Below are 26791 nucleotides of genomic sequence, written 5' to 3' on the forward strand. Positions count from 1 at the left end.
TGTAAGATGCTATGTGCCACAGCCACACACCTTCACCCTCACTATCTCAGTGTCTGCCTGCTGGACTTCCTGTAGCCAGCGTCTACTTCTGTCTGCCTGACTTTTGTCCATGTACTTACCAGACCAGAAGTGCTGAAGCATTATGCCCCTCACCCAGTAACTGATGGAGTTTATGTACAAACAGTACAGGTCGTTCACCCCTTGGTTGAGATAACTTCAAGGCCCGTGTTCCATACTTACTCCCAGAGTTCCTCATTGGGATCAGTCCAGTTATTCATAGTGATAAATACCCAGATAATACACCCTCTTACTGGCTGCTTTCCCTTCGCTGTCTCACATCTCTACTCTCCTACCTGTGTTTCCTGATGTCATCACTCAAATGAACTGCTTGCACTCAAATCCTTGTCTTAAGGCTTTCTTCTAGGTCAGGGGAGTCAAACTCATTTTCACTGGGGGCCACATCAGCCTCATGGTTGCCTTCAAAGGGAGGAAATAATTTTAGGACTGTATAAATGTAACTACTCCTTAATTGTTAAGGAGTTGCAATTACATTTGGCCCTTTGAAGGCAACTGTGAGGCCGATATGGTTCCCAGTGAAAATGAGTTTGACACCCTGTTCTAGGGCAAGTCAACCTAAAACACCAATTTAAAAAGACTTTTCACTAAAAATTATAACTATGTCTATACAAAACTGATTAGAAATATGTACATCAAACTAGCAAAATTTGTTACTACTGAGGATGGTGAGATTATAGATGGGTATTTTCTTCTTTTTTACTTGTTTACATTATCTTTAATGAACATGGAAGATGGAAAAATAATGAAAATTATTTTATATAGGAAAAATCAACAAGTACTTTCCCCCATCCACTCTTTTTCAAGCCCATTCTCATTTCAGTCCCTTTAAAGGAAAGCTACTTAATATGCGTTTTACTGATTTAAAGGGCAAAGACTTATTGCATAATTATATAATGGCTTTCAGTCAAAGAAATATTAAAGGTGATACAGGCCTTAAGCAGTTTCCACAGCAAGTGGATTTCAATTTTAAACTTTCAATATTCTCTCTGTCTTGGCTACTTCTTTAAATATTTCAGAGCTAAAAAATTATCTTTTTCACCAGAAGATGACTGACCTGTATAAACCAATAATGTTTGCAGGATTGCACATCCAGATATCCCTGAAGAATATCCCTGTCCTAGATCATACTTTTATTATAAAGTAAAGCTGAATTTTTCTGGATGAAAAGGTATTAAACCTTATGCTAAGCTTCAGAAATGTTTATTTTCACAAAAGCCTGAAGTGTAGTGGTTTGACTATCACCCAATTCTATTTTATCTGTAGGGATGGAGAGAAAAGTAAATCTTTGAGCCTATGGAATGAGTAGCATAGTGAGTGGAAAAGAGCAATGAACAAGAGTCTGAAAGCTGAATTCATGGCCTCAGACCAGATGCTGACCTGTTGCTAAGTGCCTGGTGTGGTCAACTTCAAGCACAGAGAAAAGAATGAGCAAATTAAAGGGATGAGTTAATGTCTATTGGGAACAGGTGAATTACATAATGAGTAAAGTGATCTAATTTGTACAATTTTTGTTACACATGATTAAGGCATGGGTACTGAGAGATATTTCTTTACCCTAAGAAAAGCAACAGTGAGTGCAGGTATGACTGATAAATAGTAAGTGCACTTGGTCTGTTGTGAAGGGTGTGGTGGGAGCTGTGGTCTAAGTGATTTCATTAGTCACCCAGGGCTGCCATATCACAGATTGGCTGACTTAAAAACAGAAAGCATTTTCCCCCAGTTCTGCAGGCTGAAAGTCCAAGGTCAAGGCTTCAGCTTGTGTGGTGTCCCCTGGGAACCTTCTCCTTGTCTTACAGATGACCACCTTCTCATCGCAACCTCTCATGGCCTTGTCCATGTGCACACACTCTGGGGTCTCTTCCTCTCTGTGGAAGGAAACCCATTTTATTGAATTAAGATCCCACCTTAATGGACTCATTTTAACTTAAGCACCTAACTTAAAGACCTTATATCCAAAGAAGGTTACATTCTAAAGTACCGGGGGTTGGAACTTCAGTTTCCAAGGTTTGGAGGACACAGTTCAGCCACTGACAGTGACTCAAGTGTGAAGGAGGAAGGATGATGAAGGCTCAGGTTTTGAGGCCACTGTACTCCATAATTTAATGAGCCATCAAAATCTATCTCAGAACTCAGGCTATGTTTTTCTTGATATCACTTTATTTTTATTTTGAACTGTAAATATAGAAATTGGCTAAAAATTAGCTTCACTTAAAAGTAAGTTGACTATGAAAGATTCACACACAAAGATTGATTACGCATTAGGCCAAAAGAAAAGTATCAATAAATCCCCCAAAGAAGACATCCTGGACCTACAAAGCCACAGGGCAAGAAATCAACCACTAAAAGATGGTAAAACAAAGAACAAAGGAAGACAGTAAAATAATCTTGAAGAAATCATTTTAAATAAGAAACTTAAAAATAGGTTACAGAGGCAAGTAAAAATTATGTGGTAGAAAGGGGTAGTAAAGAAAACTCTTCAATTGTTAACTCTTTAGTATTCTGAAATTAAGATGTTATTGTATCATGGTTATAACAATAAATTAAAATTTATACATAAATGATAGTGAAAACAGAACATTAAACTTTATATTTCTTTTTGAAAGCAAAATAAAAAAGATTCAAAATATGTGAGCTACACATTTCACCCAGAAGGTAAATAAGTTGCAATACTAAAGAATAAGAATAAGCCCTGGCTGGCATAGCTCAGTGGATTGAGCGCGGGCTGCAAACCAAAATGTCGCAGGTTCAATTCCCAGTCAGGGTACATGCCTGGGTTGCAGGCCATGACCCCCAGCAACTGCACATTGATGTTTCTTTCTCTGTTTCTCTATTTCCCTCCCTTCCCTCTCTAAAAAGAAATAAATAAAATCTTAAAAAAAGAATAAGAATAAAGGAATTAAGAGCAGAAATTAATGAAATAGAAAGCAAAAGTATTGTTGTTAGACCTATTTTTTAAAAGACTATATAAACAACACAAATATGCAACATTAGTAACGAGGAAGTATTTACTCGAATAATGGAGAAATTTAACTACTTTAAATGAACACTATACATTTATGCCTACAAATTTGAAAAGATAGCTGAAATGAATTAACTTTTCTGTAAAACACTAACAATTGGGGTTCAAGAATAGGTAGAAACTGTAAATGAATATAATTTAAAAATTAAAGAAATATAATCAAAGAGCTCTCTCTCCTACCTCCCCCCTGACCCATAGGCATCAGATACAAATACTTGACCAGAGAATACAATTCAACTTTCAAGGCACAAAAAAATTTGAAATATTAAGGCTATTGCAAAACATAGACTAAGATACACAAATTAGCAATTCACCCTATGAAAGCGGTATGTCACTAGTTCCAGAGCTGGGAGGATAGCACCAGAAAAGGAATTTGCAGACATCCATTGTGAACATAGAAACAGAAATACTTTAAAAAGCCATCTAGAAGAATATTAAACAACACTATGCCAAATTTCAGAAATACAAAGATGGCTCAGCATTCGGAGATCTATTGAAGTAACTCGCTTTATCAGCAATACGGAGAGAAAGTATATGATAGATGCTAGAAAGGCCATTTGATGAAGTTCAACATCCATTTTTTTTACTCGTTACAATTTTATTGATAATTCACTCTACTCTGCAAATGATGTGGGATGGTTCTGACAAGATGCCTTAATGGGACTGGCTGAAAATCCACTGGGGTGGATGTGGGTTAATGGTGCTGAAGAGACCAAAGAGTTCAAGGGCATCAGCCATCTCCTCAACCCTCAGAGAGAACTACGTAAGATAGTGCCCAGCATGATGCTCAGGGTACACCTGCTGCCCAGGAAAGTCTCAGGAGTTTTTCCTCTCTTCCTCCTTAACCTAAATAGCTGCTTCATTTGGATGTGGCTTTGTTCTTCAGGGCCAGCTGCCAGGAAGGGCAGGAGCTGGCGAGGCCTCCCTGCAAGCCTGATGCCCTCCTGTCTGTGCACATTAAACTAGTTCTGATATGAAAGATTTAGAAACAGGTGATGAGGGTCTCATCTTCTGCAGAAGCAACATCATTTTTGAGGGATATCTTCAGTAACTTGGAAACTAAAGAAAGTAGCCTTAATTTTAAAGTTTTATTTTTAAAAAACCAGGACTTAACAGCAGAAATCATAGTCATGGGGAAACACTAGAAGAATTTCCAATAAATTTACATAAAAGACAAGGATGTTCACTCTCATTACTATTATTTATCATCAGACTGGAAGTCAGAGAATACAAATGGGCAGTTACAAAGGGAGAAATACAAGTGAAAATAAACAATAAACATAAGAAAGCATGGTCATTTTTAGTAATAACAGGAACAAAGACAAAATCTATGATAAAGTGCAATTTTTATTTATCAGATAAAACATTCACAATGTTTGATTTTAATGCAATTATTGCCACTACTTAAGTCCTTTTTATATGCCTCAAGACACCCACTAAAAGTCAATGACTTTATCTTCTGGAAAAACCTCTACAGATGGAAAAGTTTTGAGTAGTGGAGAAAGGGGTGGGGTAGGATATGGGAAGGGCTCTGATCCAGTGGATGGTGGTGGGGTTTTTTTTCTAAGTATCTAAGAATAAACACACCTTTCTACCTTAATGATTGATTTTCTTCCTGTCCATTATATGATTTAGATCAATTTCCTGTAAAAGAATAACCCTTACATTATTTTCTAATAGTATCTTTGCTTCCTTCTCCAAGGTTATATTACAAACCTTTGTCACATTAATCCATGAATAGGAAGTGGCCAAGCTGCTGCTCTCTGATCCCCAGAAATCTCCACAGACCACCTGACTGGATTTGCAGCAGGCAGGGAGGGGTGGAGGACATTTCAGTGCACTTCCTAATTGGAGAAGCAATTGTATTACCTGCTTGGACTAACAACAACAACAACAACAACAACAACAACAACAACAACAAGAAAATGCAGCCAGGGGCTATTTGGACTGGTAGTCTAGAGAAAGTGGGTACAATGATCCATCTGAGGATCAGCCTGTGGGTTATCTTTCTTGCACCTGGAGGCTGAATGCTGAGCTTGTGTTAACTGTGCTGTGGAGGTGGAAAGAGGGGCGCCTTGGGAGACCTCATCACCTGTGCAGCCTGCCTCCACAGGGCCCTTTCCTTGGCTCACACACAGGATATTCCTGCTTGGGAAAGTGCCCCGTGCAGAAAAAGTCATCTATCTTCTCTTGTGAAACCACAGGCTGTTAGAAATGTTGATTTTGCTTTTGACTAAACCATAAAGAGCTAAAAATAACCCATATAGTCTGGAGGGATGGAAATTAGTTAAATTCTAAAGCCAGAAATTTGATTCCATTACTCAGGGATGTGGAAAAATTGGTTTTCTATAGACTTCACTTAGGGCCAGATTTTAAAACAAGAATAATCATAAATACAGAAAGCTAACTGATTATCCACTCTATTGGGTGAGAGGTAGAGATCCTGAATCAAGCTTGGGTTTGAAAGCATGTCAAGATTTAGGGCAGTCAATGGCCAATGGTCCCTACAGGCACAGATGGCAGCCACGAGGGAGCGGCAAACCTTTGCAATCATAAAGTGGCGGGGACAACTTGCTTCCAGGTTATGACTCTAAAATGAGTTGTTGCATACCTCATGAGCTACCTAAAAGCAAATGTTCATACACTGACATAAACATTTAAGGCTATGTTTTCTTTCAAAGACATTTCATGAGAATAAAATTATTAATATTTCCTTGATGTTGTACATTTCTTCAGAAGAGGAAAATCATAAGTAGAAATTCCATTGTGAGCTTACTGAGTTTTTTTCAATATTAGGATATATTCTCCCTCTCTTTGAAAACAGCTTATTAATGATATTTGGGTGTTCCTGTAGTTTTGTTTTAAATACTTTAATTCTTGCAATACTCTGTTACATAGAGATCAGATCCTTTTGGCTCCTCATGATTCTTAAGTTTATAGCATAGTTTTTTCTGAATCCTTCTCCTTCAGTAAAACATTGGAAATATTTTATGTCTTAAGTTCACCAAGTATCATCCACAATAAACACTTTGTCCTACTTTTCTTCTCTCCTTCAAGTGGTTATTTTATATCTTTATAGAACATTGACATGTATTGAATATTGCTAGCTATTCACTGTCCCTCTGATATGCATTCTCCCTTTTTCTATAATGACACAACTCCTGCATTTTAGCTGTAATTCCATTCTTTTTTACTTTTTCTTTTTCTTTTGCCCACAGCTGGAATGGAGATGCCTTGGGCCATTAGATAAGTGTATCAACTCAGTGACGGCAGAGCAACAGATTGCTTCCCCCTGGAGATCAGGAAAATACACTCTATCTTACTTAAGCCACTCCAGTTTAAGGCTTCTGTTGCAGCAAGTGAGCCCACGTGTAACTAACACATGCATCTAATATGCACCCGGTGATAGCTGAGCACTTTATGTGCACTGTCTCAGTGAATCTTCATAAGCATTCCGTAAGGCAGGCCTTATTGTTATTTACGTTTTACAATGAATAAACCAAGCAACAGAGGTGTAAGAAGCTTGGCCAGGGCCCCACTGCTAACTGGTGGGAACACTAGAGCCTGTGCTCTGAGCCACCAGCCCACGACTTTACTCAGGGATGACTCCACCCCTTCCCTCCTTCGTCACATATAATCAAGTCCAAGGTTGCAAATCACTCTTGACAATAGTGTTGACATTTATTCCTTTCTCTCCGTCTCTACCACCATCAGCCACTGTCATTCTCCCAGTTGGTTTCCTAGCTGCCAGTCATAGTCTCCTCTAATTCTAATTCATTCCAATTTAACTTCCAAAGTTATTTGCTCCTAAAATAAATTTGACTGCTGTGTGTTGCCCTTGAATTCCTTGTCAAATACTTTTACAAAGACCTTTTTTTACAAAACCATTATTTATGATATGACTCTTAGAAGATCTTTACGACCTCCTTATCTTGCTCCACTTACCCTGCCAATACCTTTCCCTATTCTCTAGATTGAGCAGAAAGAAGTGGGCATCAAGAGCTGAGTGCACCCTTTGTTTCCTTGCAGCCTGTGGCACAGGTGGTTGTACATTTCCAATAGTTCTTGTGCTTTGTATTGCATGACTCAGCACTGTCCCATGCTCTCTGACTGTTTTCTGTTGTAGTATTCTTCACTCAGGCACGAGACACCTTGAGTCACACCTTGAATCTTTTGTGTATCATACAATGCTGACCCTTGGCAGGCAGTCCACCGAGAGTCATCTGACTGGAAACTCAATGTTACTCTCTGGTGGTAACAAGGGATGGAAAGGGAGGGACTTTAATTCATGTTATATTATTTTTCATTATTAAACATGTTTTCTCAGATACCTGAGCACAAGGCATGTGTCCTAAAATCCTTTTGTTTGGTTCTGGTCCCACATAATGACCTTTTATGCTGAATAGTCTTTCTCGTTTAAAATGAAATATCTTTCTTTCTAGTCTGACATATATGATATGATCTGAATTATTCATGATTGTTTTTAGCTTTTGCTCATGTTGCATTTTGAAGTCCAGCGTGCACAGACATTTTGGCATAAGTGGTGCTAAATTTACTCGTTAATACATTGGAGCCTGTTTTCCTAATTCAGTGGAAAGTTCCAACATATAAAAGCTTAAGTACCAATTTCTAGTGAGTTTCAGGGAGGCACCTTCTCCACTGAGTCTTTTTAGTTTGATATTATATTTTAAAATAAAGACTTGAAGAATTCACTCAGTGCTGCATTGTTGATCTTTGTAGGAATAGTGAATAGGCCTGGCAATTCAACAGCCTGATGCTATCTACCACGTTATACAATGTAACTAAAATGTTAAAATAATAAGAAAATGCCATGTACACAGATTAATTTTTTCCATAAAAGCCTTTAGTCCCACAGCACTCAGCCGATCCCTTGTCTTTGAAACTAAGTGAAAAGAGCAGACACTGCCCTCAATATCATTTCGTTGCTGTTGTTCTGACATTATCTTTGAACAAGTCAGTCTAGGGTTGTTTTTTTTACATAATATGGGCGATGGAGTGTGGAGTTGACTGTTACAATTAACCATTCATCTCTTCCTCTTCCTAGAAGTATTTGTTTTATCTTTAGTTTTTTTTGTGTGTGTCTGATTATAAAAACAATGTACTGATTGTAAAACCAAACCCATAGATGAACACAGATGTGAGTAAGACAGAGATGGCCTCTCATGACTTCTTTCCCCAGAGACAGCTGCTGTCACCTCTTTCCCTGCCTGATACCTAGTGGGCCAGAGGGCCAGAGCAGTGGGATTCTTGGTGCTTTGACTGAAAGAAAACTATAAGGTGTTTCTGTAAATCCAACTACGGTGCATTGATCAGGAATCATTCGATTGATTTCCTATTTGGATTTTATTTTGGTCTAAGATCCAACAGCTTCAGGGGTACAGGAGAGGGATGTTCCTTAACCCCATGGCTGCTGAAGGACTGCTCACTGATCAGCATTGAGATTTCAGGTGTTAAACCCTGCCATGCAGTAATTTAAATCAGTAGTGGGTTAACCTTGTGGATACCTTACCTGGCCCGAAAGATTCTGGAAGTGGTCTCCCTGAATCATTTAGAAGTTGGCAAGATATGTTTCCTCTGGGATGATAAAGCCCAGGTTAAAAAAAATCGTTTTACGACAATTATTCAGTTTGATTAGATGATTCGAGCAAAAATGTTTCAGTGTCCTATGAGTAGCTTGTAGCAGAGCTGGAAAAGAGCCCCATGCTCCTTTACTGTACCCCTCCAACATCTCCCGCCCTATTGGTGCCACCCCCCCACCCCCACCCCGAGAGTGGGCAGAAGGTCTGAGAGTCTCAGGCTTAGGGCAGACAGAATCTAGTTCCAGGAGCTTTCTGCTCTAAATTTCAGATGACTGCCTTGGGTTAACCGAGCTTAAAACCCAGGTCAATATTCCTAGAAATTGAGGAGAAAGGGCTGCTTCCCCGGGGACTAGGAGAGATGATGGGGAGAGACTAGTTTAAATGGAAAGGCTTCTGTCTTTGCAGAGAGAGAGAGAGAGGGAGCAAGGGAGAGCAAAACAGGTGGAGGGAGGGAAGGGGGGCAGGTGAGAAATAGGAAAAAGAAGAGAGAAAAAAGGAAAATATACTGAGGTAAAATCTACCTTCAGAGAGATGTACACATTTTAACAGTAGAACTGGATGAGGGCACTTGATGCACATATACACCTGTGTAAACAGTGTCCAGTAAAGGCACTGAACATCCCCTTCACCTCAGGTGGTTTCTTCGCTCTCCCTCCACTCAGGTCTCTGTCACCTCCCTACCACTCTGGTGACTCCTGTCCCTATGGACTCGTTGTGGCTGCTTTTGAGCTTCATATAAACGGAATAATACAGTATATTGTCTTTTGTATCTGGCTTTTTTGATTTCTTATAAAGTTTCTACAATTCATCTATGTCATTTGTATCATAATTCTGCCCTTTTAAGGGCTGAATTTGATTCCACTCTATAAGCATAGCATATTTCTTTACCCATGGAACTTGTTTTTCTGTTCTATTTGAGTTTTCTATAGTGTGTTCTGGTTGTTTCCGTATCGATACTCAAATTGAACACAATAAGAGACCAGATCATTTGGAAATGAGTGCTGCTTAAAATCTGCCGTCCACCTGCAAACTGCTGAACCACCCACCATTGTCACTTTCTGACTGCCCACCGCCAAACCAGAGCTCGTGCCCTTGAGGCGCCCGCGGCCCTTGGGAACCAGAGTTCCTGTGTGCACAGGACTCTAACAGCACAAAGCATGTTCAGGCCTGGCACTTTCTTTTACCTTGATTAGCACTGGGGGTTACTAGGGACCAGATTTCGAAATAGGGAGTCTGGTATAGGGACTTTTTGTTCCCTTCCCCAAAGGCCTAATTTGTGATGTGGTGCCCAGACTTCTTTGGGAGCGTGATAGGAAGCGTGAATTCTCTGCGTGGCCGCCAGGGCCTGGCCGGGGTTGCAGTGCCACCGACTCCACTGCCTGCTGAGCGGCCTATTTGCAGCCGCGTGGCTCCTGTCTCTGCAGCTCTGTGTTCTACGACACATTGCTTTTCAAAAGTAAGGGATATTTGAAATTTTCCTTAAAGAAATGGAAGAGCTGACTGCCTGAAATCAGGGTACTTTCCATCCAGCTGGTTCTGAGATCCCTTAAGGAAAACAGGAGACTTCTGCGCGAGTGCCAGGTTACGTTGCTGGAAGACCGCACTGCTGCACTCCACAGCACAGCCCGCAGATACCCAGCCTCTGCGGCTGTGGGGGCGCCTCTGCACGAAGCTCGGTATCTGCGGGGGAATAGCCTTTGCAAATGTGCTGTGTTGTTATGAGCTCTCAGACTTTCGCTTTAAAACAATTTTTGCATGAGAACAATTAAGTCAAATATGCTCATGTCTCCCCTGGAAATGAGAGTTGCCTCCAAACTCTTTATAAAGAAGAGATGCCTTGTAATTCTGGTCGGCTTGTAAAAGTAGCATGTTAAAAAACAAAAACTGATTATTTTTTACCACAGAAAATATTCTTCCATGATTTTAAATAGGTTCAATTTTTGTCACATGTATGTATGGAAATAACATTTATGTTTATGGTTATTTATAGACTCTATAAGAAATGAGTTTTGTGTTTGTAGTTCTATTAAACATACCTGTGACTTTTTAAATTGAATTTATTGGCGTGACATTGGTTAACAAAATAAAATAGGGTTCAAGTGTATAATTCTGTAACACATCATGTGTATACTGTATTGTGTGTTAACCACCCCAAGTCAAGTTCCCTTCTGTCACCATTTATTCCCCATTTATCCTCTTCTACCTGCCCTCACCCACACCCCTTTCTTTCTGGATATCACCATACTGTTGTCTGTGTCTATGGGTTTTGTTTTTTGCTTAATCCTTTCACCTTCCTTCAACCAGACCCTCCACTGATTTCCCCTCTGGCAGCTGTCAGTCTGTTCTCTGTATCTAAGGGTCTGTTTCTATTTTGTTTTCAGTTTATTTTGTTCATCAGATTCCACATATAAGTGAAGTCATATGGTATTTGTCTTTGCCTGGCTTATTTTATTCAGCATAATACTCTCCAGGTTCATCCATGCTTTTGGAAAAGGTAAGATTTCCTTCTTATTATAGCCAAGTAGTATTCCACTATGTAAATGTACCACTGTTTTTTTATTCATTCATGTACTGATGGACACTTGCTGGCTTCCAGATCTTGGCGATTGTAAGTAACGCTGCAATGAACATAAGGTTACATATATTCTTTTGAATCAGTGTTTTGGGTTTCTTCATATACATTCCCAGAAGTGAAATCACTTGGTCATAAGGCAGCTTCACTTTTAATTTTTTGAGGAAACTGCTCCACAGTTTTCCACAGTGGCTGCATCAGCCTGCATTCCCCCCAACAGTGCAAAAGGGTCCCTCTTTCTCGACATCCTCGCCAGCACTTGTTGTTTGTTGACTTTTTGATGGTAGCCATTCTGACAGATGGGAGGCGATATCTCATTGTGGTTCTACTTTGCACTTCTATGATGATTAGTGGCACTGAGCATCTTTTCACATGTCTATTGACCATCTGTATGTCCTCTTTGGAGGAGTATCTATTCAGGTTCTTTGCCCATTTTTATTTTTAAATTTTTAAGTGTATTTTATTGATTATGCTATTACAGTTTTCCATTTCCCCCCTTATCTCCTCTTTTCCCTGTACCCCCCAACTCTTCAGCATTCCCCCCTTAGTTCATGCCCATGGGTTGTACATATAAGTTCTTTGAATTCTCTGTTTCCTATACCACTCTTAACTTCTCCTTGTCTATTTTATGGCTACCAATTATGCTTCTTATTCTCTGTACCTTCCCCCCCGCCAAATTTCTCCCTACTGAAAACCCTCCATGTGATGTTCATTTCTCTGATTCTGGTCCTGTTCTAGTTGTTTGCTTAGGTTTTATTTTTGTTGTTTTTCTCTTTTTTTAGGTTCAGTTGTTGATAGTTGTGAGTTTGTTGTCATTTTACTATTCATAGTTTTTGATCTTCTTTGATTTCTTAGAGAAGACCCTTTAATATTTCATATAATAAGGGCTTGGTGATGATGAACTCCTTTAACCTGACCTAATCTGGGAAGCACTTTATCTGCTCTTCCATTCTAAATGATAGCTTTGCTGGATAGAGTAATCTTGGATATAGGTCATTGCCTTTCATGACTTGGAATACTTCTTTCCAGCCCCTTTTTGCCTTTAAGATTTCTTTTGAGAAATCAACTGATAGTCTTACAAGAACTCCTTTGTAGGTAACTGTCTCCTTGCCTCTTGCTGCTTTTGAGATTCTCTCTTTATATTTAATCTTGGGTAACTTAATGATGATGTGTCTTGGTGTGTTCCTCTTTGAATCCAACTTCTTTGGGATTCTCTGGGCTTCCTGGAATTCCTGGAAGTTTATTCCCTTTGCTAGATTAGGGAAGTTTTCCTTCATTATTTGTTCAAATAAATTTTTGATTTCTTGCTCTTATTCTTCTCCTTTTGGCATCCCTATAATTCAGATATTGGAATGTTTAAAGTTGTCCCAGAGGTTCCCAAGCCTCTCTTAATTTTTTTTTTAATTTTTGTTTCTTCATTCTGTTCCAGTTGGATGTTTATTTTTTCCTTTTGTTCCAAATTGTTGATTTGAGTTCTGGTTTCCTTCCTGTCACTTCTGGTTCCCTGAATATTTTGCTTTATTTCATTTTGGATATTCTTCATTTGTCCTTTCATTTTGTGACCAAGTTCAATCAGTTCTGTGAGCATTTTGATGACCAGGGCTTTGAACTTTCCATTAGATAGGTTGGCTATCTCCACATCGATTGGCTCTCTGTTGAGGTTTTGCTCTGTTCTTTCATTTGGGCCATATTTCTTTGTCCCGGTGCACCTGATAAGTTGTAAGGGGGCAGAGCCTTAGGTATTTTCTCAGGCAGGGCAACACTCTTTGCTGGACTGTGGGGCAGCCTGTGTGGGAGGGGCCCAAGAGGGAACATTGCAGCTCACCTGCTCATCTCTAGCATACTTTTCAACAACTCTTGTGTGAGACTGGGAGTTTATTCCAAGAGCAACCCCCGTCGTAGTCCATAGTCAGTTCTGAGTCTCAGTTTCCCATTTATTCAGCCCCACCCGCATGGTCTGCTGCCTCATTGTGGGTCTTCTCCACCCACCTGGTGGCCTGACTCCTTCTCACTGGTCTGGTTGACTGTGTCTTTAATTCCTTCATTGTCAGAGTTCCATGCAGTTTGATTTTCTGGCACTTCTGGTTGTTCATTGTTTTTAGATTGGTTGTTATCCTCCTTTTGGTTGTGTGAGGAAGTGAAGGGCTCTACCTAAACCTTCATTTTGGCTGGAACTCTCTTTGCCCATTTTTAAATTAGGTTGTTTGTTTTCTTGGTGTTGAGTTATATATTTTTAATAAACTTTGGATATTAACCCTTTATGAGATATATCATTGGTGAACATGTTCTACCATTTTGTGGGTTGTCTTTTCATGTCATTGATGGTTTTCTTTGCTGTGCAAAAACTTTTGAGTTTCTGCTGTGTAGAATTCCATTGTGTAAATGTACCATAGTTTTTGATCCACTCATTTGCTGATGGGCACCTAGGTTGATTCCAGCACTTGGCTATTGTAAATTGTGCTGCTATGAACATTGGGTGCATAGGTTATTTCAGATTGGTATTTCAGGGTTCTTAGGATATAATCCTAGCAGTGGAATTGCTGGGTCAAAGGGCAGATCCATTTTTAGTTTTCTGAGAAAAGTCCACACTGTTTTCCATAGCAAGTTGTACTAGTCTGCAATCCCACCAACAGTGCACTAGGGTTCTCCCTTCTCTACAACCTCTCTAATACTTGTTGTTTGTTGCTTTGTTTATGATGGCCATTCTGGCCACCATGATGTGGTATCTCATTGTGGTTTTAATTTGCATCTCTCTGATGGCTAGTGATACTGAACATCTTTTCATATGTCTCTAGACCCTCTGTACGTCCTCCTTGGAAAACTGTCAGTTCAAGTCCTTCACCCATTTTTTAATCAGGTTGCTTGTCTTCTTAGAGTGGAGTCATGTGAGTTCTTTATATATTTTGGAGATTAAACCCTTGTCTGAGGTATCATTGGCAAATAATACAATGGGAAAAGCTTATTTCTCATTTCTAATTTGATTTAACTGTTTATGGTAATATTCATCATGGCATTTAAAAAAACATAACCCCTCAAGTTCTTCCCATGTTTCTCTAAAAGAAAAACAGCATAGATCCACATTACAGATTCAGTATAAAGTTCATCCTCAGCTCTGCCATTCATTAAAAAACACATCTCATTTTCAAAACAAAACAAACTTTTGAGTTTGATGTAGTCCTATTTGTTTATTTTTTTCTTTTGTTTCTCTTGACTGAGGAGATATATCAGAAAAATATACTAGGAAAATGTTTGAGATTTTACTGTCTATGTTTCCTTCTAGAATGTTTATATTATCAAGTCTTACATTTAAGTCTTTAATCTGTTTTGAATTTATTTTTGTATATGGTGTAAGAAGGCAATCTACTTTTCTACCTGTGACTTTTTAAAAAATAAATCCTGACTCTTTTTTAAATATAAAATATTATATATGGGTCCTAAAATATAATGTATACAGTATGCTAAATTTAAATAAGTTTCTTATTCTATATATGTGTATATATGTGAGTAATATTTCTTGTTTGTTTTTAGGAAATACATTTTATCAAGGATGACTGGCATTTTTGTTGAAACCATGCGGTTACTCTGCAAAACCCTGTGAAGTACTGTGAGTACTCGATAGTTCTGGGGAAGTGACCCTGCAGCACAGGGAGGGGCAAAGGTAGGTCTATAGTTGTGAGTGTGCAAATTACAGCTTATTCTTGTGTTGTTATTTATTAAATATTGTATTATTTTCCATAGGAACAACTGTAAACCTACTTTTGCCCCAACTTGCACTAAATGGCTAGAAAAAGGTGAGGCTAGAATTTATATTTATTGTTTCAAGTGTTCTTTGTGCTACAGTTTTTTTTGTTTGTTTGTTTTTTGCTTGTTCTTTTACTTTTAGGTACAGCCACCCAAGTTGAGGACCAGGAGCAAAGCCAAAACACAAAGAGTCTGCAAATGTCATAATGAAAGCTCTTGGTAAACAGTAATTTCACCAGAGCTGAGAACAGGAAAGCTGGCTGAAAAACTGTGTTATAAAAATTGATGAAACTGGATGGCAAATCCATACTCATTCAGAACAAACTTTATTGACTAATCACTTACATTAGAAAGAAGTTAATTTGTGCTGGAGCAGCTTTGCGCCTGTTTTGTTAAGTGCTGAAGAAACAGCCCAGTACTGTTGGGTTTGCAGAGAGGATGGTGGTGGTGCTTCAGAGCCCAATCTCAGCCACAGGCCAGCATTTCGGTGATGGCACAAAAAGCCTTCAGCTTCAGGAAGCTCCTGTGAGGTCAGTTGGGGCTTTCTTGGGATAATCCAGTCTGCTCCTGAAATGAGATTTCTAAGAGGAATTAACCTTTTTCTCTTTAAAAAGCAAGCTGCTTTGTCATCCTTCCTTTACTGAAATCATCACAAGAGTTGGAGAGTTGCTCTGTTAAACGGTGCAGCAGATAAAAGACAGAATAAGATGCAGACATTGCTTCCGACTCCCCTTAGAGAATACCCAAATGGGTTTTAGGATAACAATGGCTTGGTTTTAATGTTCATGAATAAAAGAAGGAGCCTGTGAATAAGAGTCTGAATTCAGAAGGCAATAAAGAAACATATCAAGAGAGAAAAGGAAACTTGGACTGAATTGGAAGTAGAATTTGAAAGAATCAATCTTTTTTCTGTATCCCCCCAAGTAATCCTTGGCCTTGTCAAATGCATCACAACTGGAGTCAATTTTCAGCAATGTCTCTGCCACAGCAAGGAAAAAGCCCATCCTTACAGGGCTGCATTAACTCCTCTCAGTCAGTTGGAGAAGTTGTGTGTGTGTGTGTGTGTGTGTGTGTGTGTGTGCGAGCACGCGCGCATGTGTGTGCCAATTTGAACCTAATTGGTTTTGTTTGTTTTGCTCTGTGAAGGAAGAGAAATGGAAAGTATTAAGCACCTAAGTTCTTCTGAGTCCCAAAGTAGCCATGCCAGTTGGAGAGACTGCTGCTTACCCATTTTCATAGTTAGGGAATGTTAGAGTTGAAAATTGTGTCCAAGTCTGGGGAACTTTATCCCTATCCCATTGTCAAAGTCATCATTTTAAATACCTTAATGTTAAAAAGCTTCACCTTGTACTGGGACTATAACTTTGAACTTGAAAACATTTGAAATCTAAATCATGTAAATTTTTAAGAAATTTTGCTCAACCACACATACATTTTAGTGAGGTTAAGCCACACTGACACAAATGAGAAGTTACTTAAACAATGTCCTTTATAGAATGAATAAGGTCTGCCAGCTTCTCAGTCCTCTTCCCTGGTTACAGTTCTATTATCCAGCTGTGGGTGTCTGACTTAAGCTGCCAATCAGAGCTCTTAACCATCTGTTTAGAAAGTTCTTTAGTCAGTTTTCTCTTGTCATGGAAATTGTGAGGTTTGAATGTTGATTTTGTCACTTGCAATCAAAGTCCTGGGTATGCATCTATTCATGTGGGAGATATTTATAGGGCTTATGTTCTCAAAAATCTCTCAATGGCTTCCAGTAAATGGAATAGTCCTATATTAGTTACACCAAACCACAAGGGACCTGTTAAAATACAAATGTTATCGAGAAGACTGTACACCAAGTCTCTTACCTCTGTGATCACTTTAACACTAATTTTCTTTCTGTTATCAATAATATGTTTGAGTCTTGATAGAAAAGCCAGCAGAGGTTAATTTTGAAGGAAAAGGCCAGAAAAAGCACCAGAGGAACGAGGGATAAGAAATCTTTGGTTTGAAGATGTCCAGAATGTGCATAATTGTGGGAAGTTAACCTTTATAAAGTGGGTATAAATAAAGTTAAGCTCTGAGGGTTGTCTGAATTTTAATTGGAACAATATATATTAAGGTATTAAATATGGTGTCTAGCTCTTATTTCATGTTCAGCAAATGTTACCTATTGCTATAATAATAAAAACACTAAAATACTTAACATAGTTGAATATGGTTTTGGTTTGTGAATGATGTCAAAATCCTCCATCATTTCATGACTGTTTAATTTTTGTTGTACAGTTCTATTTAAAAATATGGTTTTATCTTTGGGATTTACATATCTGGAAATTATTTTTTTCTGTAATACCTTTTCTTACAATAGTTTTTGTATATACCTACAATAATCAAATTGTAATTCATTATTTGTGACACTTCTTGTAACCCAGATTCATTAGTTCTATTTGTGTTTCTGTGTCTGTGTAAAATTAACTTTATAACACATCTGACAGGGAATCAGAATCACTCGTATTGGCAAGACTTGATGGCTTCTGTGGCCCTTTGAGAAAAGACATTTGAACACATTTTTTCACATTTCAACACTTTTCTACCATTTGATAGGATAACAGAAGTAATTGATGCATAATTTACATTTATTGAAAATAAATTTGGTGATTTGGCCCACTTTCTTCCCAAAACTTTGTTCCACCAATACCTCCAAGAAACAGTTTTGGTGGAAAGATGAGTGATGTTCCAGAGGTTCTGGTTTGTGGATTGACATAACCTCTACAGAGATAACTAAAAAAGCATTAGTTGGACAGCCTTTGGAAAAAGGCTATTGTCCTCTAATAATGATTTTTTTTTCAGTAGAGAGCTTTTGGTCATTTTTTTGTAATCCTCACAGAATCTGGAAAGGCTATATAGATACAACACCTAAGAAAGCCAGTCTTGTAGGAAGAGGCACAATGGAGAACTAGCAACTGACTTTTTAAAACTAAAATGACACAAATTTATTATCTTCTTATAGTAGAATATCAACCGTAGAAAAGGGCAAGGCAGTTAGTTGGTGGTGAATATGGGTTGCAAGCTGTAACTTTGGGAGTCTCAGAAATGGAGAATTTGTTTCTTTTCACTCTGACATTAAATATTATTGCTGTTTGCTTTGAAATAATTCCTCTTGGTATCAGTCATCACCTGCAAGGGCTGACAAATAAAGTGTACTTCTTTGTTTTGTGGGTGGAGTCACAAGCAAAAGATAACTCTTAAAAGATCATTGTCTCTTTTTTGGCATCAGATTCAAGAATTACTTTACTTTTCTTAACCTAAAAGGAGAGAAGCAAATACCAGTTCCAGTTTGTCAGATGCTTTTTCACAGAGCTGTTGGTAAAGCGATTAAGTTCATAAATGACAGAAATGATAGATATTGGTTCCATTATTGCTATTTTATGCAGACAGAGTATGTGTTTTCCCAAAATTAAAATTTTATGACAAGAATTTTTAAGTCATAATACAGAACTGTTATTTGTCAAAAAAAAGTAATGTTTGTTTTTTGCTGTTGCAGAAATCTCAGTGGAAAAATTCCCAGGCTCCATTTTACTTTTAAGAAGTATATAAACCTGAAGAGTAGGTTCTGTTTTGACTTTGCAAGTTCAGACCTCCACCACAAAGCATTATAACATTTGGAACAGGCACATAAAATATTTCAGGCACTGGTACCAATGTTTTTTCAAAAAATCCTAAGGAAAGTATGAGAGAAAATTTCTTCCATTTTCTCTCTACTGTTGCCTGCATTCAGAGTTGCCTCATTGCAGAGGTCGGGGAGGGGCCTCAGGTCCCCTGCAAAGCAGAATCTGTGTCCCTGAGGCTTGAGGCTCGCTGCTGTTAACAGAGTTGAATAAAAGAGATTCACAGAGTGACTGAGGCTAGAAGGGATTATCCAAATCAAATATACAATTCTGTCACTTTTCAAACAGGAAACTGAGACAGAGGGAGATGAAGGGACCTGTTAGGTCCGCGTTATCACTAAGCGTCAGAGTTGTGACCCAGATGGACTGACTCTGTTTAGTGATTTTCTCAGTAATTTCCCAGTGTCCTTTTTACCTCCCTCTTGACTTGCTTCCATCCCATTCCCTTCCAAGTGGTCCCTGATCTTGACCAGGCTACTGTTTTGGCTTCAGTCCTGACCTTTGGATATACTGACTCAGTGGGTTTTCCTTGGCATTTTCTGAGTGGCTTTTGTGTTGAACTTAACGCCTCTGGGGGTGTCAGCTCCTGATGACCTTGAGAAGGCCTCCTCTTCACTGTTAGCTTTTACTACGACTGCTGCTGCTGTTTCTGCTCACACCACCACCACAATCTGTTCAGTTTCTCTTTTATCAGGGATCCTGCTTGACACTTTGTGAAAACAAGCTCATAACTTCATGCAAGAATTCTTTTAAGGTGGGTAATTTACCACCTTGCAGTTGAGGAAATCACAACTCAGAAACGTTACAATGTAAATTGATGTGTTCCCATCAATTTACAGTGGTGAAGGTGAGCTGTGATCAAAACCCAGGAAAGTCCCAATCCCGTGCCCTTTCCACCCCCCATCCCCCCACCCCAATCCTGATTTGAATTGCTAAAACTCAGATTTTGAGTAACAAACCATGGCAAGTTGCACTGCTTAGGGGACTCTGGTTCCCATTAAGCTGCTTTCTAAAATATCTTTAGTTATATATGAATGCACGAGGCTCCCCTCCTCAGGCTTGTCTGGTGCTGGCACTTCCCAACGTTATGCTCTTAGTGCTCTGCGTTCCCTATCCTGCCCTGTGATATGATAATGTGACAGTTACATGCCACCCTATTGGCTGAACAAAAACAGTTAACTTCTTTTAGCAGAAACAAAAGCTTCTTAATTGAAACTCCTGCTGAAAACAGAACCTCCAAATGGCCAGATTATAGAATGCCCTGATACACAGGGCATACAGAGTCAATATTTGATGTAGCACAATTGATTTACAAGTTCTTTCCTGCTTTTCACTTTCTTTCCTGCTCTCCATATCTATAGTTCAAGAGATAAATTCTTTTTAACCAGTTCACATTCACTATCATGAAAGCGCCATAGTCAGAAGGGGTCTGTGGCGGCCTTTGTTCTAACAGCTGCCAAAGGACATCTACTGCCTTCTTGGCTAAAACAGGTTGCATCTACCTACTTTTCCATACTTTTAAAAAAATATTTATTTATTTATGTATGTATGTATGTATGTATGTATGTATTTATTTATAGAGAGAGGAGAAGGAAGAAAGAGAGGGAGAGAAACATCAATGTATGGTTGTCTCTCACACACCTCCTACTGGGGACTTGGCCTGAAACCTAGGCATGTGCCCTGACAGGGAATGAAACCAATGACACTTTGGTTTGCAGGCTGATGTTCAGTCCACTGAGCCACACCAGCTGGGGCTACTTTTCCATACTTTAGAGTTAAAGGTAGTTAGAAGGCTCTCATATGACAGCCTTCCATAAATAATTCCTGATAGGGTAATTCATTTCATGAGTGGAAAAAGGAGAAGATATTCATTGAGTGCCTATTATGTGCATAGAAATATACTAGAAATTTTCACTTAGATTATCTCAATTCATCTCCACAGTAATTGTAAGAAATATGGAATTGTATTCTCATTTTAGACATTAAATGGCTTATTCCAGGTCACACAAGTAGAAATGGGTACTGCTAGCATTTGAATCCAGGTGAGACTGACTATATATGTGACTAGGCTAGTGGCGAACACGCCAGGGAGCTGGGGCCCCAGTGCCTGTCATCCTGTCCGTCATTGTTCTCACCCTAGGAGTGTTAGACAGGGACCCTCACTTCATAAATCCTAATACGGATCTTCACAAATCTTTGAAATGTTCATTACTGTTTATTAAAGAATGATGATTTACTCTGTGACATGCTGACTAAATCAGAAATCTATAACTTCCTATAGTTTCCATTTTCCACACCCCGCTCAGTGACAGAGCGAATTTGCCCTAAAGAATGATACTCCTTGTTGCAGACACCCTTGTAGGCTTGGGAGGGTGACTCTTCTCCGGCCAAGACCCAGTGGATCCTTCCATCTGGTGGTTTGATGAAAAACCAAGGTCGTATGTCTTTTGTCTGTATGTTGAGTCCCAAGGGAAAAATTTCTGCTGACTAGAGTAGCTGACTAATTCTTCTTTCTCTGGATTGCTGGCTCCACACCTGAACTTGAAAAGAAGGAAGACTCTATTCCTAATCACTGTACTCTTTCTCGGCTTCTCTTCCCCTCTGACCCACTCTTAGTTTCACCCCCTATGACAGGCTCTACCCAACTCAGGGACGCCTGAACCCCTGCACCCCAGCCCCACCCCTGCCACAGCCACTATGCATCGAGTCTTCTTTTAAAAGACATTCCTTTCTATGAAGTTGAACATAGATTATTTATTTTATTTTTTACAATTCATGTCACCTTTCTAAATTTGAATTTCTTTTCCTGAAAAACAGGAAGGTTTAAGCTGAAGATATTTCAGAATTCAATATATTTCTCAAACAGTTAAAAATAAATGAACCTTCATGAGCAATTTTTATTCTTTACCCTGCACAAAATTTTAGCAGTGGTCTCATCAGCCACAAAGTGACACTTCTTCTGTCCAGTGCCGTGAGGCAGGGATCTGTTGTCCTTGCTCCTGGGTTCTATCCAAGCAAAGCCTGCTTGCTACTTCTTTTTTGTGGGCCTCCCATTCTCCCTCTAGTTCCTTTATTCTTTCCTAAGTCACACACTGGTTCTCTCTGCCTCTGCCCCCAGGGGCTTCTGTCCCCAGTTTGCCTACTGAGGCTGGTCTCTCCCAGCCTGTTATAGATTTCACCAGGCTGCACTCAGTTCAACAAGTGTCTGTTCACTGCCAACCAGGTGAAAGCCCTGATGGCTGTTCTTTCCACTCTAGTGATACAACCTTATCCAGGATAAAGATTTGTAGGAAGAGAAGCCTGGGATGATCTTATTAATCTTTCTTCCCCTTTGAAGGACACTTTTGTTTTTCTTACTATCCAAAAGTATATAATTTAAAAAGGAATCTTTGTTATATATTAATACATATTTTAATAAAAAAGCATATATATGACAAGTTACTTATATAGTTTAAGACTTCCAAAAGGAAGAAATAATATTTAGAAGTTACCTACTGAGTTTTATATTGTATATATTGTTCTCAAAAGTATCCAGTTCTAGTCATGCAGTTTAGTATTTTAAAAGCTCCCGTTCTGTGTCTTTAAAAAGTTGATGTTATGGGGAAAAATGGAGTTAAATAATTGAGATTGCTCAGAATTATAAAAGCAGTTATTAATATATTTCATACTCATTAAAATAATACCATAAAGGCAGCCTATTAAATGAAGAGAAAGTAAAAAATAGTTTATATATCTTAAATTAGTAGTAATGGGGAATATATCATTCTTTGCTCAAAGAAACCCATTTTAGTATCTTAGTCCTCCAGTTTTTAATGAGATACTTATTAATTTAATTAGCCTGTTGTGTAGTTTGTAGGATTATCTTATGGACTTGGTATTGTTCCAAAAGCAATAGAATGGAATTGTTTTTCTTGCCTTCAAGGTCCCACTGTGATTCCAGAAACACAGAGTAATTAATGACTAAGAAGAAACAAGTAAAGAAAGCACTGGGAATTCTTTAGCAAACCCAAATAAGTGTTTCTCAGCCCTGATATTCACTGTTAACTTTGTTTATGACCGTGTCAGTCAAAATGCATTCTAGAAGCATTTCTTTCATGAGATCCCTCTTCCTTCTTCCCTAAAAGACTCTTAACTACAGTTTTAAAGCTCAGGGTTACTGTTCCTCAGCTTTCTCTAATGTCTCACTGGCATCTTTATATCACCCTCCCCCCTCCAGGTGACTATCACTTCTTGTATGAAAACATTCTTGAACTACCCCTTTGAATTTGGGAATTAATTCTCTTTTCGGAATCCCATTCATCTCACTCAAACTTCTGGTGCAGTTACTTTGATAGCTGTCCTATTCCTCTTCATTACACACTGAGCTTTCCAAGCACTGTGTTCCCTTGTCTTTATTTACTCGGCAGCGTGCGTATCAGGGACCTTGAAGACAGCGGCTACTCAACAAACATTTGCTAAAATGAATTATTGAGTTACTGTTTGGTACCAGTGTGTTAGCAAGGGAAAGTCAGTATTTTTTGTTCAGAAAAGAATAACCACATCATGCCCTTTGTCTAATCACATGGCTATTTCTTTTTCATTTCATAATAGATTAGATTGAGCCATATTAGACTGTTATTTTTATATTTCAAAAATTAACAAAAGTTGGAAATACTGACAATTTCATGTAGTTACATCATTATTAAAATGTTTTTTCAATGTTTTATAGACATTCAGAAAAACTATTAATTTTTCAGATTCTGAGGAGGATTTTATAGTATTGAATTTGATTTGTGAAAATTCAAACCGTTGTATTTGAATAGTCTATACTTTTTTCTTTAGTTGTTTTTTCAAACAAACTCTATCTCTTTATAGTGGCAAAGTTAAGTAATCCTCAAAAATTTCAAAACCATAGGGAATTTTATGTCTATAGAAACATTTCAAAGAGTTTCAAAGTGAGTGATCTTTATTTTGATTTTATTCATTTTTAATTAATAAGTGTATATGGAAAGAATGAATTTGTTGCCATGATTGGTTTTTTCTCATTTTGCCTCCATTACAGATTCATTTGGAAAACATTGTATGCATATTGGATTTTTGTGCCTATCTAGTATGACATTCAATCTCTTTTAGCAATCTTAAGTTTCACATATCAAAAAGTAAATCACTGATCTACTTCTCTACAAATACTTCCCCATCTCTGCTAATGACAACCTCATCATTCCAACTGACCAGGACAAAAAGCATGGAGTCATCACAGGGTCCTCCACCCTGGCTCAGACAATCATTACTTTTTATGTGTATTACCACAATAGCCTGAAAATAAATCTACCACCTTCTTATTCATTTATTTTTTATTCTAAACAAGTAGTCAAAGTAACACTTTTTTAAAAGAAAAGACTTTATCTTTTTTAGAGAGGGAAAGGATGGATAAAGAAAGGGAGAGAAACGTCAATGTGTGGTTGCTTCTTGCACGCCCTGCACTGGGCACCTGGCCCACAACCCAGGCATGTGCCCTGACTGGGTTTTGTGAACCAAACCAGCAACCCTTTGGTTTACAAAAGGCTGGTGCTCAATCCACTGAGCCACACCAGTCAGGGCCAAAATAACACTTTTAAAACATGAGTCTATTCAAAACTTTACAATGGCTCTCAATTTCACTCAAAGTGAAAGACACAGTCCTTACTGTGATTTACAAGGCTCTAAATAGTACCTCCTTCCCTCACAACCACCCTCCAACCCTGCCCTATCACTTCTCTGACTTCTTCCCCTCACTCAGACTGTTTCAGCCCCTCAACCTTATTGCCATCACATGAACACGCCAGACACTGTCTCACTGAGGGCAAAAATCCAAACAAGTGCATTGCATATAAGCAAGTGCTCGATAAATATGTGTTGAATTAAATTGAAGTTAGCATACAGCTGGTAGCTATTATAATGAGATTTAGGACCTTATTTTGTGGGGAGGGGCTTACTGTTTTTTGTTTGAGTTGTATCTTGTAGCATCCCTCTAATACACAAGTTATTTTCCTCTTTCAAATATTCCCCCTGCCCCAGTTGGTAATGTGGTCTTGGGAGAACTTCCATGGTATATTTTGAAAGATAAATAAAATTTGGAACTTTGTAAGTATCTTAATTGTTAGAATTACAAATAATCATGTTGTTTAGAGAATTGACCAAAGTAGGAGAGCTTTTTTAATTAATCAAATGATTTCTATAATTGCTCATGATAAAATTAGAGATTTAAAAGGATGGATTTATGTACAATTTTCTCAAGGATACCACCTGCCTAACTTAAATGTAGTGGAGAGCGAAATAGATTGTTAGACAAATTCATATCTACAAGTTTTGATTTTTACAGCTTATTAAAACATGTGATAATATTGGCAAGCAGCCTGAATGTTAATACCTTTTATTTGAGCAATGACAAATAAATTATAATACCATCTATAAAAATTTGTGAAGGCTTACTAAGTTTATTTGATGATATTTCATAGAAATAACAATTAGTTTTATTTTTTTCAAAAGGAAGTATAAAGCACCATATCATCTTGGCTTCTGTGATGGCCAGTGTAAGAATCTCTGTTTATTTTTGCTTGAAGTACTTTATATGAAGCATTGCATTTCTTAATTTATGGCATTAGTGCTCCCTGGGGGAAATGTGGATAATATGTAGAAATGCATTGCATTTAAATTTTTGTATTATTGACCACTAATTTTTTTATGATAACTATATTTTAATCACAAGTGTGTCTTTCAATTAAAGTGAACAAATTCATCTTTGATTAAAATATATAAGTTTTCATTTACAGCCTGAATTTTTTTAAAGCAGGGTCTCTATTAGGCTTGAACAAGATTCCTATACCTACATTAGCAATATTTCTAGTGACTAAAATATTTGGTAAACAATTATTGAAGTTATTAATAAAACTCAACAGTAAAGATATATCATTCTACATTTTGCTGTTTTTAGAGTCATACTTATTAAAGTGTATGTCATACATACCAAGATTCTAAAATTACAAAAAAAGGTGTATTCATTTAAATACATCCAAAATACGATTTCAGAATCTCACTCTTGAATTTTGTTGAGAAAAATATGAATTTTTTATAAAGCTCACATACTACAATGCTTTTTATCAAAGGTACATGATCAGCTTCTGGTTTTAGCTGTGACATGTAAAAATTGGAAGTCATCACTTCTATGCTCCCAGCAATAAAAATGCTGAACAAACTGAAAATAAATAACTATTCTTGGACTGATGAGATAATTTATTTCACAGGGCAAACCATACCCTGAAAACTGTAGGTATAGGTGAGTGTAAAATTACAGATGTAACCAGCTTATCTGGAGCATAATCAACTGGACCCGTAAACTGGAATCCCACCAGGTTGTTATGGTGAAGGTACAAGAAAAATCCTTTCATGTTTCTGGTAGAATGAGGGGTAAAGTAACCACTTCAAAATATATCCAGAGCTAGAAACACTTCTGAAGGTCACAGCCTAAGGACATAGGCCCACTCAGACAGATTTAATTGTAAGACTATAGAAAATTTTCCCTTGCCCAGACCTTACCATGACACCAATAGGGCTTCAGTATAATAGCAGGGATTACATCTGAGAGCTGCAACATGCATACACTATTTAAGAAGGAGACCTTAGGGAAACCAAAAACAACAGAAGAGACAAAAACAAAATTATCAGAGGAAACAGATGCCTCTGGTACCTACAGAAACATTAAACAAAGACAAACTTCTATCCAGGTTAATGTGGAATATCATTGTCTTAGTCTGTTTGGGTGGCCACAATGAAATACCTTAGGCCGAGTAGCTTAATCAACAACACTTTATTCCCTCTGTTCTGGAGACTAGGAAATCCAAGATCAGAATGTTCATGGTAAGTTTCTGGTGAGAATTTTCTGCCTGTCTGGCAGATGGCTGCCTTCTTACTATACCTTCATATGCCTTTCCTCTGTGCATGAGAGGCTGGGATGGAGGGTGTTGAGAGGGAGAGAGGTGTGAAAGAGAGAGAGTGATGTGTGTACACATGTGTGCATGTATGTGTTTATATACATGTGTGTTGGTACATATGTACATATAGGTATACACATGTACACACATAATCTACCCAGAAAATGTTCTGCCATTGTTAA

General features: G+C 38.1%; 1 long non-coding RNA gene across 1 annotated transcript in view; it reads right to left on the reverse strand.

Annotated features, from left to right (window-relative positions):
* Window positions 1-302: 302 nt before the first annotated feature.
* The window catches only part of LOC118502211, a 32558-nt gene continuing 6069 nt past the window's right edge, over window positions 303-26791 (reverse strand). The window contains exons 3-5 of the long non-coding RNA XR_004904914.1: window positions 13282-13414; window positions 9356-9361; window positions 303-314 (exon numbers count right to left, since the gene is read on the reverse strand). This is a non-coding gene — a long non-coding RNA (uncharacterized LOC118502211). The remainder of the gene's footprint in view (window positions 315-9355; window positions 9362-13281; window positions 13415-26791) is intronic.

The sequence above is a fragment of the Phyllostomus discolor genome, chromosome 1, assembly GCF_004126475.2.
Source record: "Phyllostomus discolor isolate MPI-MPIP mPhyDis1 chromosome 1, mPhyDis1.pri.v3, whole genome shotgun sequence".
NCBI classification, from domain to species: domain Eukaryota; kingdom Metazoa; phylum Chordata; class Mammalia; order Chiroptera; family Phyllostomidae; genus Phyllostomus; species Phyllostomus discolor.